Genomic DNA, 11,473 nt, shown 5'->3' on the forward strand with positions numbered 1-11,473 from the left:
ATATAACCTGGTAAGGATCAAGGCGGGCGATGAGTGGAAGACCGCGTTTAACACCAGGACCGGTCATTATGAATCCTTGGTTATGCCCTTTGGGTTGTGCAATGCGCCCGCAGTCTTCCAGGAATTCATCAACGATGTTTTCCGTGACCTGTTGCAGCAGTGTGTGGTGGTCTATTTGGATGACATCTTGGTATATTCTGCATCCATGGAGGCCCACATTCTGGATGTCAGACGAGTGTTGCAACGCTTACGAGAGAACAAGCTGTTCGGTAAGCTTGAGAAATGCGAATTTCACCGATCCCAGGTAACCTTCTTAGGTTACATCATTTCCGCTGAGGGGTTCTCCATGGATCCTGAGAAGGTTTCGGCTGTCTTACAGTGGCCCCAGCCCAGTGGGCTTCGTGCCCTGCAGCGCTTTTTGGGCTTCGCCAATTATTATCGGAAGTTCATCAGGGACTTTTCCATGCTAGCCAAGCCTCTCACGGATCTGACCAGGAAGGGCAGTAATCCTCAGGTCTGGCCGATCGAGGCCATCCGAGCTTTTGAGGCTCTAAAGTCCGCCTTTGTGTCGGCTCCGATTCTGTCGCATCCCAACCCTGGGTTGCCTTTTGTCCTCGAGGTGGACGCGTCTGAGACGGGAGTAGGCGCCCTCCTGTCTCAGCGTAGAACACCAGAGGGTCCTCTGCTTCCTTGTGGGTTTTACTCCCGGAAACTGTCTTCCGCGGAGTGCAACTATCAGATTGGTGACAGGGAGTTATTGGCCATCGTGCAGGCCCTTAAAGAATGGAGGCACTTGCTCGAGGGCTCGGTGGTTCCGGTTCTCATCCTGACGGACCACAAGAATCTGACCTACCTCTCTGAGGCCAAGAGATTGACACCACGTCAGGCCAGATGGGCTCTGTTCTTGTCACGTTTTAATTACGTGGTCTCCTACCTACCCGGCTCCAAGAACATCAGAGCGGATGCCTTATCACGGCAGTACTCCGAGCTGTCCGGGGAGGAGTCGATTCCGACTACGGTCATACCCCCGAATCAGATCCTGGCCGCTATTCGCACCAGCCTGACCTCTCCTCTGGGTGAGCAGATTTTGGCGGCTCAATCTGGTGCTCCCTCTGGGAGACCCAACGGCAGATGTTTTGTGCCTGAGGAGTTGCGCACTCGGTTTTTGCGAACCTACCATAACTCCAAGGCCGCGGGGCACCCTGGAAAGAATCAGCTGTCCTGGGCGGTTTCACGTCTGTTCTGGTGGCCTTCTCTACGTTCCGACATCGCCGCATATGTAGCGGCATGCTCCGTTTGTGCCCAGAGTAAGTCCCCTCGGCACCTTCCGTTGGGCCTTTTGCAACCCATAGCCACCGGGGAGCGTCCATGGTCACACCTGGGGATGGATTTCATTGTGGACCTCCCTGCATCCCGAGGCCATACGGTCATTCTCATGATTGTGGATCGGTTTTCCAAAATGTGCCACTGTGTTCCTCTCAAGAAGTTACCCTCTGCACAAGAGTTGGCCTCGATTTTTGCCAGGGAGGTCTTCCGGTTGCACGGTTTGCCCAAGGAGATTGTGTCGGATCGGGGGAGTCAGTTTGTGTCCAGGTTCTGGCGCGCCTTTTGCTCCCAGTTGGGGATTCATCTCTCTTTCTCCTCGGCCTACCACCCTCAGTCCAATGGGGCCGCAGAACGATCCAATCAGGCCTTGGAGCAATTCCTTCGTTGCTATGTCTCCGATCACCAAGACAATTGGGTTGACCTCCTGCCTTGGGCTGAGTTTGCCAGGAACACGGCGGTGAACTCTTCCTCTGGGACGTCTCCCTTCATGGCCAATTATGGGTTCCAACCTGCCGTGTTACCGGAGGTATTCTCTCCCCAGGATACTCCGGCTGTGGAGGATCACCTTTCCGTCCTACGTACTTCTTGGGTACAGATCCAGAGGTCCCTTGAGGTCTCTGCGCAACGCCAGAGACTCCAGGCTAATCGCAGACGAGCGGCCGCTCCTTCCTACCAGGTCGGAGACCGTGTATGGTTGTCCACCCGCAACCTCAACCTTCGAGTGCCCACTCCCAAGCTGGCGCCTCGCTTTGTTGGTCCCTTCCGAGTGCTTCACAGGGTAAACCCGGTAGCCTATGCCCTTGCGCTTCCTCCTGGCATGCGGATCTCCAACGTGTTTCATGTCTCCCTGTTGAAGCCATTGGTGTGTAATCGTTTCACTTCCTCGGTTCCTCGGCCCCGTCCGGTCCAAGTGGGCAATCGTGAGGAATATGAGGTGAGCAATATCCTGGACTCACGCCTGGTCCGCGGTCGGTTGCAGTTTTTGGTCCATTGGCGTGGTTATGGTCCAGAGGAGCGTTCCTGGGTTCCCTCCGCAGATGTCCATGCTCCTGCGTTGCTCCGAGCCTTCCACGCACGCTTCCCTCTGAAACCGTTCCTTACTCCGCGGAGGAGGGGCCCTTGAGGGGGAGGTACTGTCATGGTCTTACCTTCTCACTGTTCTCCTTCGTTTGACATGTGCTGGCGGCCATCTTGGTTTCTGGGTTTCTTGTAGCCTCCCACCCTGTGGCTCCTCCTTCCCACTGGGAGGAGCTGGATGCCTAGCTCATATATATAGAAGGTCTGTGGCTTCAGTTCCTTGCTTGGTCCTCCTGTGTTCACATGCTTCTAAGACTGCTGCTGCTTCTGGTTCCTGATCCTGGCCTCGTCTGACTACCCCGTTGGTTCCTGATCCTGGCTTCGTCTGACTACCCCGTTGGTTCCTGATCCTGGCTTCGTCTGACTACCCCGTTGGTTCCTGATCCTGGCTTCGTCTGACCACCCTCCTGGTTCCTGACCTCTGTCTACGCAAGACCCTGCTTCGGTTTAGCCATCCGTTTGGACTTTTGCTACGGCTTGATTTCCAATAAAGCCTTCTTATTCCACTCATCTCTGTTGTACGTCTGGTTCATGGTTCCATGACAAATTTGCACCCATACAGAAATTTCCCCCCTCCTGTGTGTCCCCCCATGTCCCCCAAAGTTGGCACATAAAATAAAAAATAAAAATAAAAGCTAAATACTCACCTATGTCCAGACGCGTGATAGCAGGCGCGCACACTTTACTGTGCTGCGTCCCGGCACAGGCGTACGCGATGACATCATCACGCATGCATGCACCGGGATTTCACTACCGCATAGGTCTCAGGCCTACTAGACCTAAAGCCTATGGCAGTGATTGGCAGCGGGGCAGGGAACTATGCGCTCCCGTGCCCCGCCACAGTATGTGGGCTTTCGGGGAGGCGTTGCGTCCCCAAAACTGCTGACCAAAACGTCCCTATTGTAATCCGCCACTGACTTAAAGGGGGTCCCTTTGGTGACGGGACCCAGGGCAATTGCCTAGGTTGCCCCCCCTAACGCCAGCCCTGAATGGATGGACATCACAGGAGGAGGGGGAGCAACATAGGGTGGAGCCGACATAAACATAAAAAAAACTTACCTGGGAGGATCTGAGGATTTAAGCTCTCTTTCAGGAAATCTCCCCCCCCCCCGAAATGGACCATATTCTGTATATATACAGTATATACAGTGTAAAAAAAATTTCAACTGTAAGCTTTCCTCTGTAACAATCCCCAAGATAAATTATGGTATCTAATTTCTAATCCAACAAGGACAGCATCTGCATGGAGTTTGTATGTTCTCCGTCAATTTCCTCTGGTTACTCAGGTTTCCTCCCACACTCTACTGATTGGGAACTTAGATTGTGAGCTCAGGGACATTATTGTCTATAAAACACTTCAGAATATGTTAGCGCTATATAAGTAAGTAAGTAAGTAAATAAATAAGACTATTTTTCCTCTTGTACAAACCGGATTAGAAAAAAGTTGGGACACTAAACAAATTGTGAATAAAAACTGAATGCAATGATGTGGAGATGGCAAATGTCAATATTTTATTTGTAATAGAAGGTAGATGACAGATCAAACGTTTAATCCGAGTAAATGTATCATTTTAAAGGAAAAATACGTTGATTCAAATTTTCACGGTGTCAACAAATGCCCAAAAAGTTGGGACAAGTAGCAATAAGAGGCTGGAAAAAGTAAATTTGAGCATAACGAAGAGCTGGAAGACCAATTAACACTAATTAGGTCAATTGGCAACATGATTGGGTATAAAAAGAGCTTCTCAGAGTGGCAGTGTCTCTCAGAAGCCAAGATGGGTAGAGGATCACCAATTCCCACAATGTTGCGCAGAAAGATAGTGGAGCAATATCAGAAAGGTGTTACCCAGCGAAAAATTGCAAAGACTTTGCATCTATCATCATCAACTGTGCATAACATCATCCGAAGATTCAGAGAATCTGGAACAATCTCTGTGCGTAAGGGTCAAGGCCATAAAACCATACTGGATGCCCGTGATCTCCGGGCCCTTAAACGACACTGCACCACAAACAGGAATGCTACTGTGAAGGAAATCACAGAATGGGCTCAGGAATACTTCCAGAAACCATTGTCAGTGAACACAATCCACCGTGCCATCCGCCCTTGCCAGCTGAAACTCTACAGTGCAAAGAAGAAGCCATTTCTAAGCAAGAGCCACAAGCTCAGGTGTTTTCACTGGGCCAGGGATCATTTAAAATGGTGTGTGGCAAAATGGAAGACTGTTATTATTATTATTATTATTATTTAAGCGCCATTCATTCCATAGCGCTGTACATATGATAAGCGGTGCACATACATAACAGACAATTGTACTAATCATAAACAAGATGAGTTACAAACTGGTACAGAAGGAGAGAGGGCCCTGCCCGTGAGGGCTTACAATCTACATGGTATGGGAGAAGGACACAGTAGGTGCGGGTTGGGTTGGTCATGGCGGTATAGAGGCAGCAGGGTCATTGGTTGTAGGCTTGTCTGAAGAGGTGGGTTTTCAGGTTTCTTTTGTAGGATTCCACTGTAGATGAGAGTCTGATATGTTGGGGTAGCGAGTTCCAGAGTATGGGGGATGCACGGGAAAAATCTTGGAGTCGATTGTGGGAAGAGGCGATAAGAGGAGAGGAGAGAAGGAGGTCTTGTGAGGATCGGAGAGTTCGTGTGGGGATGTATCGGGAAAGTAGCTCAGAGATGTAGGGAGGGGACAGGTTATGGACGGCCTTGTATGTGTTTGTCAGTACTTTGAAGTGGATTCGTTGGGCAATGGGGAGCCAGTGAAGGGATTGGCAGAGGGGCGAGGCAGAGGAGTAATAAGGTGAGAGGTGGATTAGTCTGGCAGCGGAGTTGAGGATAGATTGGAGGGGTGCGAGGGTGCTAGATGGAAGGCCACAGAGGAGAATGTTGCAGTAGTCTAGGCGGGAGATAATGAGGGCATGTACGAGCATTTTCGCAGATTCAAAGTTAAGGAAAGCACGGATGCGGGAGATGTTTTTGAGTTGGAGGCGGCAGGTGGTGGAAAGGGCTTGGATGTGCGGTCGGAAGGAAAGGGCAGAATCTAAGGTCACTCCAAGGCAGCGGGCTTTTTTGACTGGGGATAATGTGCAGCCATTGATCGTGATAGATAGGTCTGTTGGGGGGGTTGAACAAGATGGGGGAAAGATTATGAATTCTGTCTTATCCATGTTAAGTTTAAGAAAGCGAGAGGCGAAGAAGGATGATATAGAAGATAGACATTGTGGGATTCTTGATAGTAAGGTGGTGATGTCTGGACCAGAAAGGTAGATTTGTGTGTCATCAGCATAGGAGTGATACTGAAAGCCATGGGACTCTATGAGCTGTCCCAGGCCAGAAGTGTAGATTGAGAAGAGCAGGGGTCCTAGGACAGAGCCTTGAGGGACACCAACAGAGAGGGCATGAGACGAGGAGGTGGTGCGGGAGTGGGAGACGCTAAACGTCCGGTCTGTGAGGTATGATGTGATCCAGGAGAGAGCCAGGTCAGTGATGCCAAGAGATGAGAGAGTTTGCAACAGAAGGGTGTGGTCAACAGTGTCGAAGGCAGAGGACAGGTCAAGGAGAAGGAGGACAGAGTATTGTTTCTTGGTTTTAGCTGTCAGTAGGTCATTGGTGACTTTGGTAAGGGCAGTCTCGGTCGAGTGGTGGGTTCAGAAGCCGGATTGTAGGCGGTCAAAGAGGGAGCAAGAGGAGAGGTGGGAGGACAGTTCAGAATGGACATGTTGTTCAAGTAGCTTTGAGGCATATGGAAGAAGTGATATGGGGCGATAACTGGACAAGGAAGATGGGTCAAGTGAAGGCTTTTTGAGGATGGGTGTAATGGTAGCATGTTTAAAATCAGAGGGGAAGACACCAGAGTTTAGTGATAGATTGAAGAGATGAGTTAGGGCTGGGATAAACACTGGGGTGAGGTTAGGGATGAGGTGGGATGAGGTGGGATGGGATCGGGTCAAGTGCACAGGTGGTGAGATGTGATCTGGAGAGTAGAGTGGAGAGTTTTTCTTCTGTAATGGTGGAGAAGCGGGTTTTAGGGGGAGAGGACCGAGCAGATGTGTAGAGGGTCTGTGGGGACTGTGTAGTAAAGCTTTCTCTGATGTGGACTATCTTTTGTTTGAAATATTTGGCAAAGTCCTCAGCTGAGAAGAGAGGAGAGGGTGGGGGCGCTGGGGGGCGGAGAAGGGAGTTAAAAGTGCTAAAAAGTTGTTTAGGGCTGTGTGACAGGGAAGATATGAGAGATGAGAAGTAGGCCTGTTTTGCATCAGCGAGTGAGGATTTGAATATGAGAAGGGATTGCTTGTATGCAGTGAGATGATCTATAGAAGGGGATTTTTTCCATCGTCGCTCAGCAGCCCTGGAAGCTTGTCTGAGTTTCTTGGTCAGGTTGGTGTGCCAGGGTTGTCTGTTGATTTTCCGGATTTTGTTATGTGTCAGGGGGGCAACAGTGTCCAGAGCTGTACTTATTGTAGTGTTGTATAGGGTGGTAGCAGCTTCTGGGTCTTGGAGGCAACAGATTGTAGAGAGTGGGAGAAGAGAGTCATAAAGCAAGCGAAGGTCGAGATGTTTAAGGTTCCTGCGGGGGTGTGCTGGTGTGTGGACCGGGGGGGCTACAGAAGAGACCAGTGAAGAGAAGGTGAGTAGGTTGTGGTCGGATAGGGGGAGAGGCGAGTTAGAAAGGTTAGATAGGGAGCAAAAGCGGGTAAAGATCAGATCCAGAGTGTGACCATCTCTGTGGGTGGGAGCTGAGGACCACTGTGATAGGCCGAAGGAGGAAGAGAGCGACAGGAGTTTAGAGGCGGCCGAGTGGCAGGTGTCAATAGGGATGTTGAAGTCACCCATGATGATAGTGGGGATGTCGGCAGAAAGAAAGTGTAGTAGCCAGGTGTTGAAGTGGTCAAGAAAGATGGTTGCTGGGCCTGGAGGGCGGTAAATGACAGCTACTTGAAGGTTGGAGGGAGAGTAGATGCGAACAGAGTGTACTTCAAATGAGGTGAGCGTAATGGAGGGTGGCAGTGGAGTTGGGCTGTAGGAGCAGGTGTCTGATAGGAGAATACCAACTCCTCCACCATGTTTGCAGCCGGGGCGGGGGGTGTGAGTGAATTGAAATCCACTATAAGAGAGTGCAGCAGGGGAGGAGGTGTCTGAGGGTGTCAGCCATGTTTCTGTGAGACCCAGAAAGGAAAGGTTTTGAGAGATAAACAGTTCGTGAATGTACGACAGTTTGTTACGGACAGAGCGCGCGTTCCATAATGCTCCTGCAAGAGGAGCCAAAGGGGCAGGGATCAGAGGAATGTTAATTAGGTTTCAGGGGTTGCAGGAATTTGTAGAAAGAGATTTGTAGTGGTACATGGAGGTGATGGTGGGGATTTGCTGAGGGGGTCCTGGATTTGGAGAGATATCACCAGCAGTAAGGAGAAGCAGAGAAAGTGTTAATAGGTGAGAATAAGAGAGGGCATGAGGTGTCTGTGTGTGTTTTGGAAGGAAGTGTTTTATGTTTGCAAACAGGTTTGTGCAGGCTATCAGATGAGAAGGTAAGATGGACGAAGAGATGAATAGTTCCTTGCTGGGTGAATGGATGTGGAGGTATTTCAGGAGGTTGTGGAAAGGTAGGAGGAGTAAGAGGAAAAATGTAAACATTGTTTGCATTGACTATGCCTAATTACCTGTGGTCCCCTTCTGGTCCAATTCTGGTATAATTCAGACTGTGCACTTAAGGAGTTGCACTTGAGAGAGGTTGCATGTGGAAAGACCAAGGTCTGGAAGACCATGGATCTTAGATTTATACCACTCAGTGATCAATCAGGTGTGACCAAGAGGGGAGGGGGCTACATATGGACTAATCAAGGGAGGACCAGATACAGGGGTGAAGTAGTGCAAACAAATACTCAATAAATCCAGCAGGAAAAGAGACATTAATAGTTCAATGCAGACATACCAGGGTTTAGAAGGAGAGATGAGAGGGGGTGGACAATATCAGACTGGGAAAGCTGGGTGTAGCAGTAAGCTTCAATGCGAACATACCAGGGTTTAGAAGGAGAGATGAGATCAGACGAGTCACGATTCGAAGTTCTTTTTGGAAATCTGGGACACCATGTCATCCGGACCAAAGAGGACAAGGACAACCCAAGTTGTTATCAACGCTCAGTTCAGAAGCCTGAATCTCTGATGGTATGGGGTTGCATGAGTGCGTGTGGCATGGGCAGCTTGCATGTCTGGAAAGGCACCATCAATGGAGAAAAATATATTCAGGTTCTAGAACAACATATGCTCCCATCCAGACGTCATCTCTTTCAGGGAAGACCCTGCATTTTTCAACAAGATAATGCCAGACCACATTCTGCATCAATCACAACATCATGGCTGTGTAGGAGAAGGATCCGGGTACTGAAATGGCCAGTCTGCAGTCCAGATCTTTCACCTATAGAGAACATTTGGCGCATTATAAAGAGAAAGGTGCAACAAAGAAGGCCCAAGACGATTGAACAGTTAGAGGCCTGTATTAGACAAGAATGGGAGGGCATTCCTATTTCTAAACTTGAGAAACTGGTCTCCTCGGTCCCCAGACGTCTGTTGAGTGTTGTAAGAAGAAGGGGAGATGCCACACAGTGGTGAAAATGGCCTTTTCCCAACTTTTTGGGGATTTGTTGACACCGTGAAATTCTGATTCAACATATTTTTCCCTTAAAATGGTACATTTTCTCAGTTTAAACTTTTGTTCCGTGATTGATGTTCTATTCTGAATAAAATATTAGAAGTTGGCACCTCCACATCATTGCATTCAGTTTTTATTCACGGTTTGTATAGTGTCCCAACTTTTTTGGAATCCGGTTTGTACATTTTAAGCCATTCGCATGTTCAGTGATTCTAAAAACTTACATTTTATCATTCTGAGCTAAGGATTAATGTGAGTGGTCCTACTCAGTGACTGCCAGCCTTCCCTGTGTGAGTGTGCATACTGTATACCGGCAGCCAGGCCAGGATCCGGCGGCCAGGATCATCAGAATGGAGCAGCAACAAGCTGGTGGACACAGCAGGGGAGAGCAGGTAAGTACTCCTGTAGCCATACCCATTGGGATGAGTAAGGTTGTGGGCACAGACCGCTGGAATAACAATGCACCAATGCTAACACGATCATTCATTCAAATACTGTTTCCTCCTTTTTTGGCAGCACATCCCTGTTCACACAAGGCAATGTGCTGCCAATAATTGAGGATTTTTAATGCCCCGTGAAAAATATGACATGTTTGCTGCATGATTGGTGGCACTTTTACATGGGGCGGCTATCAGGAACAAGCCTTTATACAAATTTTCTTCCCCAATAACTGTCCCAATCCTCAGCCTGTGTCATCATTTTCTTGCTCTTGGAAAACCATAGGTAACATATCTATAACTTAATTAATCAGAGCAGAGGAAGTTGTATAAAGGGTGTGCTTGCTGGTGGTGGGGTGGGGTTCTAGGCACCATAGAGAAAGTGTTGATATGGTAAGCAATGAATATGCTGCATGTGCAGCGAGCCCCTGAGGAGCAGGAGTGGAGGATGGGAGTAAGAGTGGCTCTGGCTATCACAGCAAAAACCTTGATTCTGGGGCTCCTGCCTGATGGTAGCTGGAGTGCCCATGATGTTAGGTGCTTGTATGGGTGCAAGGCAGGGCGTTCAATGGCCAGCATATGTTGCAGGAGTCAGTAACTAGGCCAGATATAGCAGAACAAACGCCTCTTTTTACTTAAGGGGAGTTGTAGTACAAACAGTTATAGCAGACACAGTTCCAACTCTACACGGTGTAATTATCTCCCAGATAGCAAAGTATGAATTAAGGTAAGTGATAGGAATCTCAACGTCCCACTTGGTACCCCTGGTACCAAACTTCTAGTATCGGCTTGGTTTGAGTCTTTGATGATAGGTAATTCTTATGCTCATCTGGGCTTCGATCCTCCTGGGGTAGAGTAGTCTGATATAATGACATATTAGAGAGTCCTTTTTCTAGCATTCACTACAATTACTATTAGTATGACAATCCCTAGTTGCATGAGACCTTGTTTCCAACTTGTGAACCACCCAAAGTATTGATCCCATGGATTATTTATACCTGAGTTCTTTTTCAGTTCTATTGACAGATCTTCAGGATTTTTTATAGCTATTGTGACCTTACCAGTGGGGCCAGTATTATTTGGTATGTATGTGCAACAGGAAGTTGGATCAGTCAATACTCAGCACACTCCGCCCTTCTCTGCAAGAATCATATCCGACACCATTCGATTCTGGAATGTCAACACCATTCGATTCTGGAATGTCATGATTGAGTCTGCTTGTAGTTCTTCTGCTACCCCTTGTAATGCATTTATGGTATAGTTTACAAACCTTTGCTGATTGTAGTATATGTAATTTATCCAATCCACATTTTTATTCACAGTAATGATGGGAAATATTGATTCAAATCCGGCGGCTACTTGATCTCTAGCTTTGAACTCATCTGGGACCCCTCTTGGAACACCTATTGCATCTATATACACATCAGGATCAAAACTTGAAAGGGGGCTGCTTCTTTTGTTTATCTTTTGCACCCCTTTGTCTGTGATATCTGATTCAGTAAAAATGTGCATGTTCATTATAGCTTTGGCAAGCGCACATTCACCTTTCCAGGCACCTTCCAGTCTGGATCTTATTTTTCCATCTCCACAGATCCAGTACACATCTCCTATGGAGTATATTTGGTTCTGAGTGAGGGATATGTTCAGATTGCTGTATTTGTGACAATAACCTTTGGTGAAATTCTGTACATTCTTTCCATGTGTACTCCCTTTGTAACATGTGTAGTTACCTGGATATACCTGGATTCCTGCCCCAGGGCGAGGATTTTTCAACAACAAAGGGTATTTTGATTTCCTTTCTGTACATGCACTGTGGTTATAAGACATATTAACAAAAAGAGTCAAAAAACATTCTTCAACACTTTCTGGTAACACTAGGGGTACGGTACCTAGGTGTGGCTTGGCAGCACCGCATATGTAACAGTTACTTTTATTCACAGAGGCTACACTATACTTCATCTACTCCAGCCACAAATTAGC

This window comes from Bufo gargarizans, chromosome 4 (genome assembly GCF_014858855.1).
Source record: "Bufo gargarizans isolate SCDJY-AF-19 chromosome 4, ASM1485885v1, whole genome shotgun sequence".
Taxonomy (NCBI): Eukaryota; Metazoa; Chordata; class Amphibia; order Anura; family Bufonidae; genus Bufo; species Bufo gargarizans.